The sequence below is a fragment of the Silurus aristotelis genome (assembly GCF_946808225.1).
Source record: "Silurus aristotelis genome assembly, chromosome: 23".
Lineage (NCBI taxonomy): Eukaryota > Metazoa > Chordata > Actinopteri > Siluriformes > Siluridae > Silurus > Silurus aristotelis.
This window is the reverse complement of record NC_139596.1, coordinates 9,873,275-9,889,697: the sequence shown is the minus strand read 5'-3', so window position 1 is coordinate 9,889,697 and position 16,423 is coordinate 9,873,275. Positions and strand designations below refer to the sequence as shown.

The following is a 16,423-nucleotide window of genomic DNA, read 5'->3' as shown; positions in this document are numbered from 1 at the left end:
GACGAACGTGCAAACGACTGGTAGCGGTCGCTTGATGTTCTCCAAGCTTTTACTTTTACTAAAACGCACTGGGTTGTACAAATAAACTGGCAAACAAAGTCTACAAAGAGGTATTTCCGAAGTACAGCATCATCATAACCATTAACATGAGATACAATCCTTCCCCCAAACACATCATTGTACTGAAAAAGTGTACTCTTCAATTCACTAGAGGATTTTTTAAATAATCTCTAAAAGGTAATTCCTGGTGTAACTTTCTATCAGTATTCCTGCAAATCAAAAGCATGACATAAAACTTGCATTCGTACACATTATGTCTATGACATGAGATTTGAATTCAGTGAACAACTTACACAAACATCTAAAAACACTCATTAATAAATCAGGATCAGGTCTTACACTGTGTATGTCAAATGTAATTGTTTCAACATGCTGTTCTAACTCTTATTTATATCCTGTGTCTGAATGAAGCTCATGGTAACTGTTATGCTGTTGGGGTCAGTGTGACTATCCTTGTTTAATAAAGATTAAACAAACAAACAAACAAATAAAATAACTTCAAGAACAACAACAACAAAAAAAAACAATTAGAGTGTAGCATACAAAGCAATTCCTTACACAAAAAGTCCCCTGTGTTGCATGTTTACCTGCAATATAATGGGTCTGACATTATCTGATGGGTCTGACTGGCAAATCATTTCTCTTAGAATATTTAATTTCAAAGAAGCCATGGATCATGGTTTACAAGGATATGTAGATCATTTGTACATATACAGACAGAGATAGCAGATGAGATAGCAGAGCGAGACAATAATAACCTTTACAGAGTGACAGTGATTAATGAAACACACTGTGGACATTTGCCTCTATGTAGCGAGCATAGAAATCTCCCATGTGGAGCCTAAACATACATGAAATTATAGTGTTCTTCTGGGACTAAAACACTGATGGTGTTATTTCAACATTAGTCCAAAGAAAATTAGCATTGTTTTTTTTATTCACAATAAAAGCAGCATATAATATGTTTCAAAAAGCTTGTGGTCTGCATTCTAATTAAACCTATCTGGCGTCATGTGGTTTCTCTGCACCATTAATGCAATTTTTCAAATGAGGTTTTGCATAGAGATCACCACTGTTATACATGCAAACAACCAAAAGAACCCTTTTAAAAGATAGATGGAACTCTGTTTCATAGTGGAAATGTGCTCTGGCTCATACGAAGCTCCGCAAAGATAAGCCAGATGTTTCTATGTTCTGTTTTAAAGCTGAAAATTACATAGCAGTTGGACTTTAAACTGACATCAGCGTCACCACTTAAAAGGCAGCTTTAAAAGGCCGGATGGAGGAAGTCGTGGTGAATTGCTTGGATCACTTCATGCTGTATGGTTACCCTGATTCTGCATTGAATTCACAGCTTTAAATGTCCATGTGTTCTATATTGATATGCAGTGTGTAGTGCATTGAGAGTGCATATGGTTTCTCATTGTACTAAAGTCAGAACAATATTTTTTCTTTTATGAGCAAAATTTAGAAATATAAACACAAACTACCTGCTGAAGGAGCCTGCAATCAGTGGTGAAGCAATTCATAAACACTATTGAACTGACAAACAGTGGAAAGAGGGATATGTGACAGTGAGGCAGCACAGGAACCATAGGCAAAGCTCTGCCCATTTACTCACATTGATCGTGGTATTGATGAGTAGTCAGAGCACAGTGATCTACAGAGGCATGCATAACCACATTAGAATGATAAGGAGCATGGTGTCATGGGAGAATGAGTCACAGCAGACGAAACGTGGATGTTTAATCAGATAGACTTCCATGGAGAAACAAATGTTTACAAAGGTCTACGTGTACATGAATCTGTTTCAGAGAGGACTGCTCTGCATGTCCATATTGCTCAGATAGACAGGTGGGAAATGAAAGAAAAATCAACATGAAGTATCTTAGTGAGATGTGCTGAAAACACCACGAGATGCCAGAACCCATTCAAATGTTCTGTTTGGCATAGATTCTACAAGTCTCTTCAAAAATATATTTCTTTAATTGGCATTTGGTGAAAAGGGATATTCAAAAAGTCATTCCAAAAATTAATTAGACATTTAGTAAGTTTAAGATCGTAGCATTTGATTTACTGTTTTTTTCTTTTTCTTGCTTATCAAACCATTCTGTAAACTCTCATGCCGTTTTGTTTTCAGTCAGTCTAAAATAGACCACTCCTATCAGGTCCTAAATGTTTCATCATAGGATATAGGAACTTTGTATTGATTTGGAGTGATGCTTTACTCTAAGGGGATAAGTTGAAACAAGCCATGCACGACAGAACCACCTTTTTTCCTTTTATTTGTCAAGCATCTGGACAAGGCAAAGGAGTGGAAAGGACAGGAGAGAGAGAGATGGAGTTACAGTGGTAGTACGCAATTTTCTTTTCCTGGCTCAATGTGGTTTTGAGCTATTGTTTATATAATTATGCAAGGATGACCAAAATCTTTTGAAGTATCCTTCTGACTATTATTAGCAGCCTTATTGAGATCTTAAAAATGCTTTCATATGAAAAAACAGGCTTCATTGAGATTCAGTGTCATAGCCTGTATCTAAGAATTCGGATTCTTAAGTCAGGTGAACATGTTTTGTAAAGATTTATTGAAATATAAATTGAATGTTTAATCTTAGGCAAAAGGTTTCTTTGGAAAGGTGCACAATTCTAAAAGAATTCTACCTGGAACCTTTTTGTATAAAGGGTACATAGAGTTCATAAATTAATATAAAGAGACTGCTGTACTGCTCTGCATACAAATGAACCTTCCAGGGTTCCTTTTTATTTTATTTTTTATATAAGCATCAAACCTTTAAATCTCATATATACTGCATAACATTAAGCTTGATTTATGTAAAAATAATTAATTAATATTTAATTGATTAATATTAAGTTTTTGGCATATCTCCATTTTGAATACATAAATAGAGTACATTTTGTATTCTTTAAAAATAATGGTCTAATCCATAAGCCTAAATGGTTCTGTGGTTTGTCCCTCTCAGGTAACATTTAATGTTTATACATACTTTTCTGCAGCCGAATCAGTTCTGTCAGAAAGCATTCCTATAGAACCAAAGGCTACTCTAATAACGTTTCTTATTTAAAGAAGGTATACAGGAGAGTATCTTCAGGAAACTGCGCTGTATGGACAAAAGAGTGTGGACACTTGATTATAAGATTTTAATGTGTTTTTTAAACAACCCGTTTACTGTTTTAATAACCTCCATTCTTCTGTGAAGATGTTCTGCAGATTTGTGCTTATTCAGACACAGTGGCATTAGTAAAGGTGCTGATGTTTGGTGAGGAGGCTTGAAGTGCTGCTCTATAGCAGGCCACTCAAGCTCTTATACTCCAACCCATGTAAAGCATATCTTCATGGAGCTCGCTTTGTGCAAAGGCACATTGTCATGCTGGAACAGGTTTGGGTCTCCTAGTTCAAGTCAATGGAAAAAAGAATGCTACTAGACCCTAAGACACCCAATGCAATTGTGTGCCTCTGACTTTGTGGTAACAGTTTGGAAAAGAACCACATATGTCAGGTGCTCCTAGATTTTTGTTTATATAGTGTATGAATTCTTAATGGTTCAAAGAACCCTTGAAGGATTTTTTCTGTTTATAAGTGCACTTATAAACACCTTGCTTTACAGCTATTTTTTTGGTCTCTTACCAGCTGAGAAGAAAAGCAAACCTGTTTTTCCTCAAATCCAGAGAATTACCCAGGAGGTACCTTATATTAGGCACCAGAACATTATTTAGCCCTTGTGTTTCCTGCATTCTCCCTGGAGCTTTTGGGAAAGAGTGTGAGAGATTAGTTACTTAATCAGTGGCTAGACAGAAATGCAGCTTGTCTTCGGCTTGTTCTGTTGAATGTATGATCGAATTATGAGGCTGAAAAACATTTCATCTTGTACAAAACCTGCTCAGAAGTTTCAGAAAACATTTGTTTCAGAAAACATACAATAAATTCATCATGCGATTAAATACTAACCCAATGTGTATTTTTTTTTCTTTCTGCTTTTTTTCTTTCAAATTAAATAGGTTTTGTCTCATCACAGTTGGAGATAATTTAAACTTGTCTTATCGCTCTTTAAATAATTGTTGTTAATGAAATGCGGTCAGATCATATTCATTGACAATGGTTTTCAGAAGCAAAAAAAAAAAATGTTACGCCACATTCACATCATGTCCAGAATCAGTTAAACCCGTGAGATAACTGGCGCCATGAGAGCCCCACAGGGGAATTTTGGGCATCACTGCTTTGTGCAAACTTGATCATTATACCATCTGACAAATGCGTATTGCAGCACCCTGATTGATGTCATGCCAGAACAAAACTCAATATGTGCTGCACTAAGTTGCTAATCTTGTCTTCAGCAGAAACTAATGGAAGTCTGGCTCTGTGCGCTTGCCGGGCTTGCGGTAACCAAGACAGAGTGAGATAGCTAACAAAAACAGCATCGGCTTTCAGTGTCTGGGCCAGGAATATGACCAATTTGTGACAAGGGCGATTAAAAAGGTGACAGGGCCTGGCCTTGAGTGGCCAAAAAAGTCAATACTCAATGAAAAATTCAATACTTTAGTGTGGGTTTATGTAGCTATAATAAACTTTTAGGTCGTTTATTTTACAGTAGGTGATTCAATTCAGTATGTGTTGGCGATTTAGAATAGTATAGATGATTCTGTTGAATTTATTTTGTGTATTTGATTTTGAAAAGATGATCCACTATATGTTTGGTGATTCAGTATAAGTAATTTAATATAAATGAACCAGTGTATATGATTAAGTGTTGATGATTATGTATAGGAGATTTAGTACAGATTATTTAGTGAGTGTGAATAAAGATTGGGAATCAGTGCTACACAGTGCCGCATTAGGGGATAATTTCTCAATTTTGAATGGTTTAGTTTTTTGTTTATATGCTATATGCTCTTTGTTCACACAAACACACATGCACACACACAAAACTGTGAACCTATGAACCTTTAAATCACTATTTTTTCTTTAACCACAGTGGCTATGGTAACACAACGAACCTTAATAACCCAAACACACAGAACATACATTTGTATGAAAACCCATGGACTAGCTATGCTGTATATTCGACTGAATAATTCTAACACATTTTTATATCACATTTAATATACCTTCCAAGTATATCTATCTATCTATCTATCTATCTATCTATCTATCTATCTATCTATCTATCTATCTATCTATCTATCTATCTATCTATCTATCTATCTATCTATCTATCTATCTATCTATCTATCTATCTATCTATCCAGTATAATAAAATTATAAGGTGTTCCCATTGACTTGCATTCTTTTGTTCTGAAACTTATGATTCAGCGAGTTCATTAATAACCAAGTCCTCTGTGCATTGCAAAACTTGTTTAAAATTGGGATTTCATTTTGCTTGTTACAAAGGTTGACTGATGAAAGGCATGAAGCACTCTTGCATCAGTGAAGTCTCAGATGTGCTTCCGGCTCCGCTATCACTTGCTCTCCTATATCTGCATTTCACCTCTCTGAGAATTACAGCGCGTGCTGCAATTTTCCCACCTAAAACGTGCACTGACAAGCAGTCCTGCTGTGTTAGAGGAGCATTTATAAGGGTAGAACAGTCTGTATCGCAATCTGTCGGCTTACACCTCTTTAATTGAGTCATGTTTAAGAGGAAACATGCTAATTTGTTTAGAAATGGGGCATGCTACAAATCCTAAAGAAAAGAAAAATCTTGATAAAACAATGGGAAAGTATTAATAGCAAGTGAGACATTGATAATTTCTAATGGCATCATTACTCAGGGGGAATGGATGATTACTCAAGTAGGTACTGTAAACATGAATCAAAGTTCAAAAGGCTACAATGAACAAACTACAGAAAAGATGGATTTCACATATATTTCTTTATTTGGGAGGGGAAAAAAAAATCCAAAAGATGTTTAGGAACAGGAGGCTTCCTCAGAAGACATATATAATAAATATAATAATAAAAATTTTTTTTTTGTTTACTTCTGAAAGTGCATGGAATCAAAGTAGCTGTATTCGGTCTTCTATCACCTAGCCGAGTGAAATTATCTCCTCAAAGTAACACACCAATAACAAGACCAGCTGTATTAATCAACAGCTTTGTCATCTCAGGGTCCAGTGTTATTAAACCTGCAATGGCTTGCCTATCCAAGAGGTGCCATCTGGTATGGAAAAACAAGAAAATTAAAATGACACCAGGTCAAGGCTCATCTATGTGAGGTGCAATAAAAAAAAACAAAAAAAATACACTCAGAAAAATGGGCACAAACCACAAAGAAAATTCATCTAGGCACGGTCAGATGGTGTTCTACATATGTTACTATGTCTACTTAATAAAAAAAAAAAAAAAGACAAAGTCCTATTATGCACTTTGGCGCAAGAATGTAATATAGAGGATTGCAATTTATCAAACGGTGGACAAGCAAATATACAGCTCAGGGTACATTACATTGTCATGTTTTTTTCTTGTTATTTACACATTATCCAAAGAAGTGGACTGAACAAAGAGAAGAACAGAGCTCAAACAATTTATAGCAGATTTCTAATTCTAAATGGCAAGCTTTGTTTTGTACCAACCATGCTGAGCTGACACTTGTGTACTCATTTGAAGGGCACATCCTGCTCCAGAGGGTTATACTGTCAGCCTCTGCTCCTCTTGCCGTCTGGGTCTGGCATTAGAGCCGCTTTGCTAATTACACTCATCCTCGCATATCCGGTCCCTCGCTGTCTAACCAACTGCCACCAGGGAAAAGAGGTCTCCATTTCTGTCAGGACCCTGTTCTCTCTCTCTCTCTCTCTCTCTCTCTCTCTCTCTCTCTCTCTCTCTCTCTCTCTCTTCTCTCTCTCTCGCTCTCTCTCGCTCTCTCTGTCTTTCCCTGCATCTGCCTTTCGTCTGCCTCTGTCATGTACTTGCAGCTTTGGTAAAGGTTACTGCAGCACATGTTTCTTTCGTCCTCAGGGAAACATTAATTAGAAGGAGTGTGCAAAGAGTGTGAGAAACTTTGCTTTCGGGCTTCAAATGAAAGCTTTCTTGATTGCGGACCATGTCAAGACTAATGACAGAGTAGTAGCTAATGGTTTAAGGAGAGAAAGAGTGAGAGATGAGATTGAGCTAAATTGCCACTTAGGCACCCCATTTGGAAAGGGCTTTTAGGAACCTTCTGTCTGACAATGCTTCAAATAAGAGGGCTGAAAACACGTACGGTATGTGCAAGGGGGTGGGGAGGTTGAAGAAGAGTGCTTGTGCACCTGCCCCTTTGCCCCTTGATGTCAGCAGTGTCCTTTTAAATCTTCCTTTTTTTTTTTTTTCGGGAAAAGCTTATTAAGACAAGAGGTTTCAATCAATCAGCATTTAAATATAAAAAAGAGGCCTGTATTTTCTGTCTTTTACATCACTTGACCTATTGCTGTGCTTCAGCCATGACCTATGACAATACAGTTGGCTAATATAGAATATGGGTGTAACGGTACACGTATTCTTACTGACATTCTTCTGTACAGGGCTTTCAGTTTGGTACAATGCAATCATTTATGTGTGCGGAACATCTGAGTTCCCTCAGGAACGTATTAAGTGGCAGATTGCAAATTTGTTCACTCTGTACCGGATTTGTTTTGCGCACACATTGTGTGTTTGTATGTTTATATGTGTGAAGTAAAAAAACAACAAAAAAACAAAAAACAAAAAAGAAATCAATAGTGCTAGCATTAGCCCTTAACCAGGAAGTGACTAGCAGCTAACGCTAGAACTATTGATTCTTTTTCTTTTTTCTTTATTGTTGTTATTGATTTTTTTTATTTATTTATTTTTATTTAGCGCTAACGCTATTGATTCTTTAGAGTTTTATGTCCAGCTTCAAGAAGAAAATCCTGACAATTCCACATGTCGAGGGAGTGAATGAATGAAGGATGGAAGGAATGAAGACATTTGTTAAAGTCTGCTGAAATAAGTAGATTATAGCTTTAGATAATTAAATGTAAAACACACACACACACACACACACACACACACACACACACACACACACACACACACACACTTACACACTCTCACACACACCAACCAAATGTGGTCTAAAAAATGTAAAATGTTTAATACAATTTTTCCATTCATCAAATTTTTATTAAAATAATTTTAAATTGTGCCAATGTAATCAAAATAATAAAACGTGTATTGCATTAATTTGAATTTTATATATATATATATATATATATATATATATATATATATATATATATATATATATATATATATATATATATATATAAAATTAAACAGTAAACTGTTGAGTTTACATTTACAAGCAATTTTATGTTTTGCATTTAACCGCATCAATATTGTACCAAGCCGTGACTTAAAAACCGACGTACATACCGAACCGTGAATCTTGTATACGGTTACACCCATAACATAGAAACAGTGATTAGGGCTTTGGAAGGTGGAAGGTGTTGGCTGCATGAGCGATGCTGGTGTTGAAAATGATGTAAGATGAATTATTTGCTTTTATAGAATGAAAGTAGCAACTTGAATCTATCTTATTTTTACCACTCAACAGTTAAAGGTTAGGAGTCTTCTGCATGGGCCCACAGTGGCAGCTATAATTTGACCTTTTCATTAGTAGCTCAACATCTTTACCATCTTTATTTACTTCAGTATATATATATATATATATATATATATATATATATATATATATATATATATATATATATATATATATATATATATATATATATACAGTAAAGCCTTATTGATGTACAGGCAACATTTGGTTTAAACTAAAAAGGTATAGTTAAAACCTGATATTGAAATTAAAAATCTATGGACTCCACACTACCACATCCAGGGTAGTGAGAATAAACACATTTTCTTATTCAGAGTTACATTAACATCTTATATAGGAACATGTAACATAATTACATCTGGACATTGACAAAACAAGTCAAATCCAACTATTACATGTTTTAGCTGATATAAAGAGTCATTAATCACTTTTTTCTCCTCCCTTTTGAACTTAATAAGAGAAAAAACACAGCTTACTGTTTCAGTCAGTCCTGAATATTTTCCATGAATGATAAACCTTCATATAACTGAATAGATTTGTATAATTGCTGTATAAAATCTGTAGTGAATTATTATATATTGCATGTTAATATATGTTTAGGTAACACATTACCTATTGTAGATTAACATATGCAATAGATCTTTGCTGTATTTAATTAGATAAATTTAGACTAATTATACCACAGTGGTGTTGAATTGAGTGATTGATTTAGTTTCTCTAACAACAGGGCCTGGACAGTAGTTCCAACTGCAAGCCCAATCGTGGATGTATATTGATGCAGTAATTTGAATAAATTATTGTTATTATATTTAGAATGTATAAAAGGACATGTATGAAGGAAGCGCTACATGAACAAAGTAAAGTGAAATTGTGTTTCTGGAATGTAACAGTTAAAGCCCACAAAGCGAAATTGGTTTGACCCAGAGATGGGCCACAAATCCCACTTTTACTTGGCTCAAATTCAGCAATGAATTACAGTACATGGCTGGACCAAGTGTAGTTGGCAGAATTCGGGCTACATATGGCCCATGGCATAGCCTTATCTCAGCCAAATGTATGACTATAGCTGGCCTGATTCTGGTCCTATGTAAGACCAAACAAGCTGGTTCCACATGCAATGTTTTAAAAAGCTCTTGAGCATCTATGGTTTAGTTAATGAACAAGCAGCACCAAGCGAGCACAATGAGGTAAAAACTGCAAATACGTGAACCATTGCGCTTTTCTAGATGCAACCTGATTGGTACATTTATTTATTTATTTAATTTGCCATTATAAAACATATTTGTGAAAACTAGCCTTGTCTTGTGCATGAAAAGGTCTGGAGAAAATATGAAATAAGTCTAATTTTATTATACATTATAAAGGGTTTTTATAATTAAATTACCTTAAAATTTTTCATCTAAAATTACCATTATTCATAATTGAAATTATTTGTTTCATGAAACCTTGTTGATAGAGAGCAATAAACCCACATTGCAAACAGGAATAGGGGAAACAGCTGTGTGTATGAAAATATGATCATCTTACTAACTGAAATATCTGAAATTACATTTTAACAGTGGGATAAGACTGGTTACACATATGTGGTCCACAGTTCTATATTTTACATCTGGGCCAAATAATACACTTAACATCTGGCGCATATCTTGTTTGCGGCCTTAAAGACGGTTCCATCTCCACTATAATTGTGCCATGTTCGGTTCACATGCCTCATGTCTCATATTCTTGTCATATTCATATTCATATTTACGCTCTGTTCCTGCTCCACATCCATCATTCTTTCCTTCCTGTGTCCTCTGTAGCTTATAGTAAACATGTTCCTATGGTTTTCTTGTATAAAATATGAAATAATCTTTATTACTACTGGGATGGATATGACAATATGAACTGATTTTTACCTAGAAGAATAATCAATCTACACATTTTGCATTGCCATATTACCCCATTGAAGAAATTCTGTTTCCAGCCTAACGAGAAGCACAACATAAGATTGATCAACTGTCTAAATAAATCAGTTTTATGATGTTTTGTGCTTTAATTAATAAAACGTTTATCTTTGTTGACAAACCTTTGTGGTATACAAGGAGTAAAGCAATTCTGGGCATGCATTTAGCGAAAAATAACTTTAGGATGGTGACAGTAACTCTGCTTTTGTGCCAGACTGCATCACACAGAACAGCCCACAGTGTTTTATTCCTGACACATCTTGGGGTATTGTAAAGAATGGAGAAGGCTGAAACGCATTCTACAGTTGTATTGACATTAGTCTGGCTCTTTACACAAGGAAACCTTCAATCTAGCACTGTTTACTTAAAGTAATTACTCACACACTCAGAAGCCTGACATTGCACCTGCCAGGCCTGACTGTGCTGAAGAGCTGTTATATATCTGTATTTATAATAAATCATACTTTAATTGATTAATAGATATTTAGTGATTGATTAAATACTAATATTAATGCAGTAATGCATATAGACAATAGGAAACTGTTTTAAACATGGCATCAAGCATTGCAGAAAGCAGTGGTTTTATTTTCATTTAATCTCTGAGACCTATAAAAATGAAATATGTTCAATATCCTTCCTGAAAAATGCTTGTGTGGGGTTTGCTACAGGCTAATATTGAGTGGTGAAAGCTTTTAAGAGCTGTACCTTTGATACATATACAGTATACAGAATATAGCTCCTACATGTGTTGCAATGCGCAAAATAACTATCAGAGGACATACATTCCGTAAAGCTGTACTTTATTCTACCACCCGCAGGTTCTGCAGTTGGCGAAAAAGGCAGCTATTGTTTTGCTAGTTGTAAAGCTTTTGCCAGTGCCACCTGCTGTGGATGCTCAATCACAAACACATTATATAAATGTAATTTTATGCGGATGAACACGCAATAGAGTTAAAGAGAACCGGAAATACAGAGCCAGAAATAGTAATGTAAAAAGAAGTGTTAGTAACTGTAATGCTTATATGCTAGCTAGCTATCTTTTTCTTCATAGATAATATTATTAGACAACTGCCTCAAATATGCATTCGTATTTATTGCAATGAAATATTAGTTGTTATTAGTTTCATTTTACATCAGTGGGAAGGAAATAAAAAAAAAATGTAATACACACAATCAATATGTATTTTGTAATGATGGTCATATTTCCAGTCATAGAAGAAAATTAGCTGGAAAAAATGAGCTTGGGTAAAATAGCCTAATGTTAAAATATTATATAATTGAAGAAGGATGGAGTCAAAGTATTGAGCAGAAATCAGAAAGTATTTACATACAGTATACGCAAGAATTCCGTAGTAAAAGTAAATATTCATAATCGAAAATTTTATGCATTAATATATTTGTTTAGACATTTATTTCATTAAGAATTCTGCTAAACTACACTAAATGATGGCTTATTGGCTAGCTAATTTTTATTAACTCTTATGGAATGAAGGAAAGTAACATACAGTGAGGAAAATAAGTATTTGAACACCCTGCCATTTTGCAAGTTCTCCCACTTAGAAATCATGTAGGGGTCTGAAATTGTCATTGTAGGCGCATGTCCACTGTGAGAGACATAATCTAAAAAAAAAATTCCAGAAATCACAATATATGATTTTTTAACTATTTATTTGTATGATACAGCTGCAAATAAGTATTTGAACACCTGAGAAAGTCAATGTTAATATTTGGTACAGTAGCCTTTGTTTGCAATTACAGAGGTCAAACGTTTCCTGTAGTTTTTCACCAGGTTTGCACACACTGAAGGAGGGATTTTGGCCCACTCCACCACACAGATCTTCTCTAGATCAGTCAGGTTTCTGGCCTGTCACTGAGAAACACGGAGTTTGAGCTCCCTCCAAAGATTCTCTATTGGGTTTAGGTCTGGAGACTGGCTAGGCCACGCCAGAACCTTGATATGCTTCTTACAGAGCCACTCCTTGGTTATCCTGGCTGTGTGCTTCGGGTCATTGTCATGTTGGAAGACCCAGCCTCGACCAATCTTCAATGCTCTAACTGAGGGAAGGAGGTTGTTCCCCCAAATCTCGCAATACATGGCCCCGGTCATCCTCTCCTTAATACAGTGCAGTCGCCCTGTCCCATGTGCAGAAAAACACCCCCAAAGCATGATGCTACCACCCCCATGCTTCACAGTAGGGATGGTGTTTTTGGGATGGTACTCATCATTCTTCTTCCTCCAAACACGTTTAGTGAAATTATGACCCAAAGGTTCTATTTTGGTCTCATCTGACCACATGACTTTCTCCCATGACTGCTCTGGATAATCCAAATGGTCATTGGCAAACTTAAGACGTGCCTGGACATGTGCTGGTTTAAGCAGGGGAACCTTCCGTGCTATGCATGATTTTAAACCATGACGTCTTAGTGTATTACCAACAGTAACCTTGGAAACGGTGGTCCCAGCTCTTTTCAGGTCATTGACCAGCTCCTCCCGTGTAGTTCTGGGCTGATTTCTCACCTTCCTTAGGACTATTGAGACCCACGAGTTGAGATCTTGCATGGAGCCCCAGTCCGAGGAAGATTGACAGTCATGTTTAGCTTCTTCCATTTTCTAATGATTGCTCCAACAGTGGACTTTTTTTCACCAAGCTGCTTGGCAATTTCCCCGTAGCCCTTTCCAGCCTTGTGGAGGTGTACAATTTTGTCTCTAGTGTCTTTGGACAGCTCTTTGGTCTTGGCCATGTTAGTAGTTGGATTCTTACTGATTGTATGGGGTGGACAGGTGTCTTTATGCAGCTAACGACCTCAAACAGGTGCATCTAATTTAGGATAATAAATGTAGTGGAGGTGGACATTTTAAAGGCAGACTAACAGGTCTTTGAGGGTCAGAATTTTAGCTGATAGACAGGTGTTCAAATACTTATTTGCAGCTGTATCATACAAATAAATAGTTTAAAAATCATATATTGTGATTTCTGGATTTTTTTTTTTAGATTATGTGTCTCACAGTGGACATGCACCTACGATGACAATTTCAGACCCTTCCATGATTTCTAAGTGGGAGAACTTGCAAAATAGAAGGGTGTTCAAATACTTATTTTCCTCACTGTATGTCATGTGACGGAAAGCTGTGATGGGTGCGATTGCTTTTTTTTTTTTTTTTTTAAAAGCTGGAAGACAAATCCAAAATGTGAAAGATCAGGCTCAAAAACAGGCATTGGTGATATGATCATTAAACAGAGATCACCACACAGAGAGAAAATCCAATATACTGTATAATGTTCAGGTGATTAAGAGTTATAAATGATCAAAAAGTCTGGTGACTGTGAATAGGACAAAGTGGTTTGCTCTGGAGTGGGGTATTGGGGGCCAAGTTTGTGGGCCACAGTGTAAAACAAGAAAACTAAACAACCTTTACCAAACTAACTTTCGTCAATATGTTTTATTAGATTTGATTGTTACATTTTGATAATATGTTTGAATGTGCATGAACTAATATTAAATCCAGCTAAAGCAAACCTTTTGCGAGTATATAAGAAGAAGAATTGATGCTTATTATACTTTGTCGATTTTGATTGTTGATTCGACTTTGTCTCCTGCTTGCCTATTTTTTTGTGGCAGTCTTTTTCGAAGGTAAATATTAAAATCCAGTGACCATAAATATATATTTTTCTGGATTTAGGTAAAATTACAAGTGTTTAATGTCTACAGTACTTGAGGGAAGTACACATTTAACACAATTGAACTTAAAAATAATACCCAAATAAAATTAAATTAGTTTTCAAAGCTGCGTGCCAGTTCATTTCCAAACTTGACCGAGCCTTCTGTGCTTCACTTCTTTGGCCTACAAAGCTGCCGGTCCAGCAAATTAACACCCCTAAGCCTCATTAAGTCTAAACTATTTCAACAATGGGAGTCACATTGCAAAGTCCTGCCCTTGTAGTTTATGCAATGCCATGCCTTCTGGTCAGATTTTCAGAATTTGTGTATTTTTTCCCTACTGCTTTCCTGTCTTGGCTTGATAATTTAGTGCTTTTTGGTTTTCTTAAATTTTTATAGATAATCTTACAGCTACATCACCTATAATTATAAATATTTTATATAATCTAGTAGTAAGACACATATTCCATGCTGAATATGTTTTTCAGCATATTTTTAAAAGACATTCATTGTCCAAATTATAGTATATAGTCGAAAAATCCTGCATTTCTCTGGGTATGTAAAAGTGTATGAGGAGTACGCTAATAATAATAATGCCAATGCACAGTAAGTCTCCTGCACACATATAGTTGCTTTGTGCTTTCTTTGTTCTAGTCTCTTTGTATGAAAGAATGGAGTGGATTCTGCTGAATACTTTTGCTCTTTGTCTCTTTGTCTAGCTACAAGTCTTTGTGTGTTTTCCCCACCGCTCTCTTATTTGTGCAAAGCTAAAATTAAAGATGGAGGAAAATGCTTTCAGTCATTCTGACTGTCAAAGATCTTTTCTTTCCATGCATTAAATACAGCCTAAATTTGTTTCAGACAAATAGAAACCAAAAGCATAACATAATTTAAACCCAAGATGTGCACTTTCATAGGAAGCATTATTTCAGAGTATTATAATAACATTGTTGTTATACAGAAGCATCAGAAGCAATAATGTATTTACCTGAAGGCTGAACACAAACACTCACTTGAAAAATGTCTAAAATCCTGCACAACATTTTTCTTTTTAATTTGTGAAATTTTGCATGTGATGTCTGGACTTTCTGATAAATTAAATTGTTGTATTAATACATTTGCAGAGTCTGCAAAAAAAACAAACAAACAAACAAAAAAAAAAAACTAAAAACTAGTATAGTATAATTCAATCTAGAAATCTGGGGACTAAAAAGAACAGTTACTGGATTTATAAAAGAGGAATGTTGTCACATTTGTGTCTGATACATAATTATAGCTGCTCAACAGTCCTTCGTCTTTTTTGTCGTATTTTTTGTTTTATAATGTGCCAAATGTTTCCAACTGGTGAAAAGCATGGACTGCAGGCAATTCAACACCTGGCCTCTTCGACTACGAAGCCATGCTGTTGTAATAGATGCAGTATGCTATTTAGTATTGATGGGGCCTTTCCAGAAGTGAAAGCTGCCTATTTCATTGAAACTATTACAACGCCATACTACCAGAGATGCAAGCTTTTGAGCTGAGTGCTGATTACTATCTGGTTCGTCTCTTTTCTCTTTAGTCTAGACAATGCAGCACCCATGGTTTTCAAAAAGAATTAAAAATTTTGTCTGAATACAGAACAGTTTTCCACTTCGCATCACTCTTTTTTAACCCTCATAAGGTCTTCGTTTCCTGTTTACAAATCTGGTCTTTGGGGTCTATATGACCTCAACAATTGATAGAGAAATTATACAAAAAATATACATTTTCAATTATACAAATAATATATATATTTTTTTGTTTACTTCTCATCTATTCATTAATGCTGTGTTTTGGGAGATATGAAGTACTTTTGTACCTATTTACCACACAATTCCTCAACTACACCATAAGCTTGCATATGAAATATAAATTTTTTATGAAAAAATCACTTAAATGATGATCTAAATTTCTGATTTATGCTGGATTTATAGATTTTTTTTGGACAAATGAAGAAAAAATATTGAGTTTTTTCCCCCTCCCATTTCCCATTCATTTCAATGTGGGGTTATATTGACCCCGAAGACCAGAAGTGTAAAAGTTTTTTTTACATACCTTCAGAACAACCGAATCAAACCCAGTTTTTTTGTGTGTGTATAGATAGATTATGTAGGAAAAGTCACAAAATATTATTTCACTCAGATGAAGGGAACCCTTTTTTTT

At 35.4% G+C, this 16,423-nt stretch overlaps 1 protein-coding gene across 2 annotated transcripts in view; it reads left to right on the top strand.

The window, feature by feature from the left end:
• Nucleotides 1–16,423, top strand: part of tmem8b (transmembrane protein 8B) — a 134,413-nt gene that overhangs the window by 438 nt on the left and 117,552 nt on the right. The gene's annotated exons all lie outside the window — the stretch shown is intronic.